The sequence below is a fragment of the Scyliorhinus torazame genome, chromosome 6 (assembly GCF_047496885.1).
Source record: "Scyliorhinus torazame isolate Kashiwa2021f chromosome 6, sScyTor2.1, whole genome shotgun sequence".
NCBI classification, from domain to species: domain Eukaryota; kingdom Metazoa; phylum Chordata; class Chondrichthyes; order Carcharhiniformes; family Scyliorhinidae; genus Scyliorhinus; species Scyliorhinus torazame.
Window position 1 is genome coordinate 102,226,674 of NC_092712.1, and position 7,270 is coordinate 102,233,943.

A 7,270-nucleotide genomic window follows, 5' to 3' on the forward strand; every position below is an offset into this window, starting at 1 on the left:
TCAAGAGGGGAGCAAAAAGACAAGTGGTAGTTGTAGGGGATTCTATAATTAGGGGGATTGATGGCATCCTTTGTAAGCCAGATCGAGAGTCCCGCATGGTATGTTGCCTGCCCGGTGCCAGGGTGAGGGACATCTCTGATCGGCTTGAAAGGATTTTGGAGAGGGAGGGGGAGGATCCAGTTGTTGTGGTCCACGTTGGGACTAACAACATAGCTAACTCTAGGAATGAGGACCTGTTTGGGGATTATCAAACACTAGGGACTAAATTAAAGAACAGGTCCTCCAGGGTTATATAATCTCTGGATTACTACCCGAGCCACGTGCCAATTGGCATAGGGTTGAGAAAATTAGAGAAGTTAACACGTGGCTAAAGGAGTGGTGCGGGAAAGAGGGATTCCATTTCATGGGGCATTGGCATCAGTACTGGGGCAGGAGGGACCTGTACCGTTGGGACGGTCTTCACCTGAACCATTCTGGGACCAGTGTTCTAGCGAATAGGATAAATAGGTTGGTCACAAGGACTTTAAACTAGCAAGTTGGGGGGAAGGGAAATGTAAAGCTATGGACAGTATAATGGTTAATAGAGATCAAGGCAGCAGGTTACGTGACAGGTTATTATGTAGAGATATGGGTTCAAAGACAAGGAAAATTAGGAGAAAGGGTAAGAGGAAAAATAAATTGCGAAAAGTTACTGATCAAGGTGTTAGGATTCATAACAGAGACATAAAAAACAGCATAAATGTACTTTACCTGAATGCTCGTAGTATACGAAATAAGGTAAATGAGTTGATGGCGCAAATCATCGTGAATGACTATGATTTAGTGGCCATTACTGAAACATGGTTAAAAGATGGTCACGACTGGGAGTTAAATATCCAAGGGTATCAGACTATACGAAAGGATAGAATGGACGGTAAGGGCGGTGGTGTAGCTTTGTTGTTTAAGGATGGCATCCGGGCAATAGCAAGGGATGATATTGGTGCTATGGAGGACAAGGTTGAATCAATTTGGGTGGAAATCAGGAATAGTAAGGCGAAAAGGTCACTGATAGGAGTAGTCTATAGGTCACCAAATAGTAACAGGATGGTAGGGCAGGCAATAAGCAAAGAAATAACGGATGCATGTAGAAATGGTACAGCGGTTATCATGGGAGATTTTAATCTGCATATCGATTGGTTTAACCAGGTTGGTAAAGGCAGCCTTGAGGAGGAGTTTATGGAATGTGCCCGGGATAATTTGCTGGAACAGTATGTAATGGAACCTACAAGGGAACAAGCGGTCCTAGATCTGGTCCTGTGTAATGAGGCAGGATTGATTAATGATCTCATAGTTCGGGATCCTCTTGGAAGGAGCGACCACAATATGGTGGAATTTAAAATACAGTTGGAGGATGACAAGGTAAAATCAAACACTAGTGTTTTGTGCTTAAACAAAGGCGATTACAATGGGATGAGAGACGAACTAGCTAAGGTAGGCTGGAAGCAAAGACTTCATGGTGAAGCAGTTGAGGAACAGTGGAGAACCTTCCGAGCAATCTTTCACAGTGTTCAGAAAAGGTTCATACCGACAAAAAAGAAAGACAGTAGAAAGGGAAAAAATCGACCGTGGATATCTAAGGAGGTGAGGGAGAGTATCAAATTGAAGGAAAAAACATACAAAGTGGCAAAAATTAGTGGGAGACTAGAGGACTGGGAAGTCTTTAGGGGACAACAGAAAGCTACTAAAAAAGCCATAAAGAAGAGTAAGGTAGACTATGAAAGTAAACTGGCTCAGAACATAAAAGCAGATAGTAAAAGCTTCTACAAATATATAAGACAAAAAAGAGTGGCTAAGGTAAATATTGGTCCTTTGGAAGATGAGGAGGGAGATTTAATAATAGGAGACGGGGAAATGGCTGAGGAGCTGAACAGGTTTTTTGGGTCAGTCTTCACAGTGGAGGACACAAATAACATGCCAGTGACTGATGGAAATAAAGATATGATAGGTGAGGACCTTGAGATGATTGTAATCACTAAGGAGGCAGTATTGGGCAAGCCAATGGGGCTAAAGGTAGACAAGTCTCCTGGCCCTGATGGGATGCATCCCAGAGTGTTAAAAGAGATGGCTAGGGAAATTGTAAACGCACTAGTGCTAATTTATCAAAATTCACTAGACTCTGGGGTGGTCCCAGAGGATTGGAAAGTAGCAAACGTGACACCACTGTTTAAAAAAGGAGGTCGGCAGAAAGCGGGTAATTATAGGCCGGTAAGCTTAACTTCGGTTGTAGGGAAAATGCTGGAATCTATCATGAAGGAGGAAATAGCGGGGTACCTGGAGGGAAATTGTCCCATTGGGCAGACGCAGCATGGGTTCACAAAGGGTAGGTCGTGTCTGACTAATTTGGTAGAATTTTTTGAGGACGTTACCAGTGCAGTAGATAACGGGGAGCCAATGGATGTGGTATGTCTGGATTTCCAGAAAGCTTTTGACAAGGTGCCACACAAAAGGCTGCTGCATGAATTAAAGATGCATGGCATTGAGGGTAAAGTTGTAGCATGGGTAGAGGATTGGTTAACTAACAGAAAGCAGAGAGTGGGGATAAATGGGTGTTTCTCTGGTTGGCAACCTGTAACTAGTGGGGTTCCTCAAGGATCAGTGTTGGGCCCGCAGTTGTTCACAATTTACATAGACGATTTGGAGTTGGGGACCAAGTGCAATGTGTCAAAGTTTGCAGACGACACTAAGATGAGTGGTAAAGCAAAACGTGCAGAGGATACCGGAAGTCTGCAGAAGGATTTGGATAGGTTAGGTGAATGGGCCAGGGTCTGGCAGATGGAATTCAATGTTACCAAGTGTGAGGCTATCCATTTTGGGAGGAATAACAGCAGAATGGATTATTATTTAAACGGTAAGATGTTAAGTCGTGCTGCTGTGCAGAGGGACCTGGGTGTGCTGGTGCACGAGTCGCAAAAAGTTGGTATGCAGGTGCAACAGGTGATTAAGAAGGCTAATCGAGTTTTGTCTTTCATTGCTAGAGGGATTGAGTTCAAGACTAGTGAGGTTATGCTGCAATTGTATAGGGTGTTGGTGAGGCCGCATCTGGAGTATTGTGTTCAGTTTTGGTCTCCTTATCTGAGAAAGGATATATTGGCACTGGAGGGAGTGCAGAGGAGATTCAGTAGGTTGATCCCAGAGTTGAGGGGATTAGATTATGACGAGAGGTTGAATAGACTGGGACTGTACTCATTGGTGTTTAGAAGGATGTGGGGGGGGGGGGATCTTATTGAGACATATAAAATTATGAAGGGAATAGATAGGATAGATGCGGGCAGGTTGTTTCCACTGGTCGGGGAAAGCAGAACTAGGGGGCATTGGCCTCAAAATAAGGGGAGGTAGATTTAGGATGGCGTGTAGGAGGAACTTCTTCACCCAAAGGGGTGTGAATCTCTGGAATTCCTTGCCCAGTGAAGCAGTTGAGGCTCCTTCTTTAAACGTTTTTAAGAAAAAGATAGATGCCTTTCTAAAGAATAAAGGGATTCGGGGATATGGTGTAAGGGCTGGAGAGTGGAGCTGAGTCCACAAAGATCAGCCATGATCTCATTAAATGGCGGAGCAGGCTCGAGGGGCCAGATGGCCTACTCCTGTTCCTAGTTCTTATGTTCTTATGTTAAACAGTGGTGTTACATTAGCCACTTTCCAGTCCTTTGGGACCCTTCCTGCCTCCAGTGATTCCTGAAAGATCATCACCAATGTCTTTACAATATCCTCAGCTATCTCTTTTAGAACCCTGGGGTGTAGTCCATCCGGTCCAGGTGATTTATCCACCTTCAGACCTTTCAGTTTCCCCAGAACCTTCTCCTTCGTGATGGTCACTGCAGTCACCTCTGCCCCTGATTCTCCTGGAGGTCTAGCATCCCACTGGTGTCTTCCACCGTGACAACTGGTGAAAAGTAACTATTCAGTTCATCTGCCATTTCTTTGTATCCTATTATTACTTCTCCAGCCACATTTTGCAGTTGTCCAATGTCTATTTTTGCCTCTCTCTAACCTTTTATATATTGAAGAAAACTCTTCCTATCTTTCTTTATATTACTAGCCAGCTTGTACTCATACTTCATCTTCTCCCCCTTTTGCTTTTTTAGTTTCCTCTGCTCACTTTTAAAGGCTCCCCAATCCTCTGGCTTCCCACTAATACTCGCCACTTTGTATGCGCTTTCTTTAGCTTTTATGTTGTCCTTGACTTCCCTCGTCAGCCATGGATGCCTTGTCCTCCCCTTAGCATGTTTATTCCTCCTTGGGATGAATTTCTGTTGTGCCTCCCGAATAATCCCCCCAAACCCCTGTCTTCCCTGCAAGGCTCCTATTCCAATCAACTCTGGCCAGCTTCTCCCTCATGTCTTTGTAGTTACACTTATTTAATTGTAATGCCATTACATCTGATTGCAGCTTCTCCCTCTCAAACTGCAGGGTAAATTCTATCATATTGTGGTCACTGCTCCTTAAGGGTTCCTTCATATTCCCTAATCAAGACTGCCTCATTACACATCAGTAAACCCAGAATTGGCTGTTCCCTAGTAGGTTCTGTCACATCTCTTAGACATTCTCAAATTCCTTTTCTTGGGATTCACCACCAACCTGATTTTCCCAGTCCACCTGCATATTGAAGACCCCCATGATTATTGTAATATTGCCTTTTTTACATGCCTTTTCTATCTCCTGATTTATTTTCTGCCCCACCTCCTGACTACTGCTAGGGGGCCTGTACATAACTCCCATCAGGGTCTTTTTACCTTTGAGATTCCTCAACTCTAATCACAGAGATTCTATGCCTTCTGATCCTTGATCACTCCAGTCTACAGAGTTAATAAATGAATTCCCAGCCTTATTCTGATTTGACAATTCCACTCAAACACATTCCATCCAGGGTCAGTGGATGATGATTCGGAGCATAAATATTTATATTTTTTTTCTCCCTTCCAGCTCAGTGTTATTGAGGCAAATTGCAATGTCACATCACTGCCCTAGTTGAGAACAGCACAATCTAAAACGCAAGTCTGGAGAGGCCTGGGTACAACATCAAATGTTTCATGTACTTATGCTGAGAAGCTCAATTGGAAAAAAATACAAACTCATTTCAAAGAATCCAGAGACCCCTTCAGTGCAGATGGAAGCTATTCGGCCCATCGAGTCTGCACCTTAGAAAGAGCACCCTATTTAAGCCCACGCCTCCTCCCTATCCCTGTAACCCAGTCACCCTACCTAACCTTTTAGACACTAAGGGACAATGTAGCATGGCCAATCCACCTAGCCTTCACATCTTTGGACTGTGTTTGTAATGTATTAGTAGTAGAGCATTCCAAATGGCTTCAAATCCCCATGACTAGGAAATCGAAAATCCACGATTTTGCTTTGCAATGATGCCTGGAAAGTACCCCTGCGTTAATATTGAATAACAATGGAACAAGCTATATCAGCCCTCCCCATTACTCAGATAGCTGGTCTCACACATTTGAGTTCACAAAGGAACAGGCCGAAGGCCTCCTAGTCGTCCTGTAACTGCACCCTGCTGCTTGCATGTGTCAATGCCTTCAGGAAAGGAAGAAGGCAGATAGGAGGTGGAGGAAAAAAATGGCAAAATAGCAAAACAAATATCTGCAACAGGAACTGAAAGTTGATGCTCTGCTCCAAAGGATCAGAGTTTCTCTTTTGTGGCTCTGAGTTCAAACACAGTTCCTAATTTAAAGAACCATTGATTCATTAATAAGATAAGAACTCAAGATAGTGGAATGTGAAAACCAAATATTTAAAGTTGAAGCATCCTGCCCGAAAACTCGAATACTGCAGTAACACACCTCTTTACAATTTTCATATCATTTCCTGCGTGACTGGTATCAAGTGTACAATTTAGTGCAAGGCTGCTCCTTATGTAGGAACGTTCTTGCATGTTTATATAGGCATATATTTTGGGCTGTTGTTTCTCTTTCATCTCTCGCTTGAACTCTGAGTAAAGGGAAGAGTGTCAGTTGGAACTGGGAGAGTGGGAGAGCACCAGGATAGCTACATTGGAGTGGATAACTGACAGGTTGACTGTTGATATGTGGTGGAAACCAGGCCGGTTCTGAGCAGGGCATCAGCTTCTTACCTAGATTATCCTGGTTGTTGCCCAGGATACAACAGGGCATTGATTGATTTTGGTGGTCAAGGATTAAACACATTGATGTGGCCTGCTGTAGCCATCAGTTATGCTGCTTGTAGCAAGCTTGCCCTTTGGAAAGTGGGTCTGCCATCATTTAAAGACAGGCTGCCGTTATGAAAGAATGGGGCATTTTTAAGGGTGGTTAATTGTTAATGCATAACTGGGGCAACAAGCAGGATAATCTAGGTAAGAAGATGCCAATTCTCCGATTGATGCGCTCTTGCAGCAAGGAAGCAGCTCCTCCTTCTTTCGATTTCCCTGTAACATCGTCCAGCAAGAGAGATAGTTGGACAGGCCAATAAGAGAAGAATGGGATGCGTGCAGTTACAAAGCACATTTCACAACCCGAGACATCCCAATGCCCTTTGCTGTTGTAAGGTGGGAATTGCAGCAGCCAAGCTGCACAGAGCAAGTTCCTGAAAATAACATATTGGGTGCGATTTAATGGACACGTTTCTCAGTGTGGTAGCGAGCGGAACTGCTGCGAGCTTCCCGACGCTCGTCCCAGCGAGGTCGTCACCATGACAAAACATTAATTGGTCCACTTAACGAACCCCACAGGCTTCTCGCCGCAAATCACAGTCCCGTTGGTTGATTCACCGGCACTGTGCTTGCCAGCCCCTCGCTAACAAGGGAGAGCAGCATTTAAACCCATCTAGAACAGCCAACCCCACTCAGCTTGCAGCTATGTTGTCGAGATGATCAGCCCCACGATTCGGTGATGCTGACCTGGGTAAACTACTGGAAGCGTTGGAGGCCAGACGGGATGCCAGTTTCCCCGAGGGGCAGCCAGTGCTGCCAGGGAGGAGGCAGCAGTGGCCGACAGCTCGGGGAGTGTGACCAGGAGGACTGGCACCCAGTGTTGCAAGGTCGATGACCTCGATCGGGCCACTCGGATGAGTTTGCACCGAACCCTCAAAAACGCTGCCCCCCCCCTTCCCCCATACTCCCCATCCCTCCCGTACGGCCCATCTCCCAAAGCCCCCTCCCCAGAGGCCCCCCGCCCCCCACGTTGAATCACACATGTGGCTAATGATGCCCCCTCTGTGTCCCCGCATCAGAAGTTGGCCCACAGCTGACTGGAGAAGACCCGGA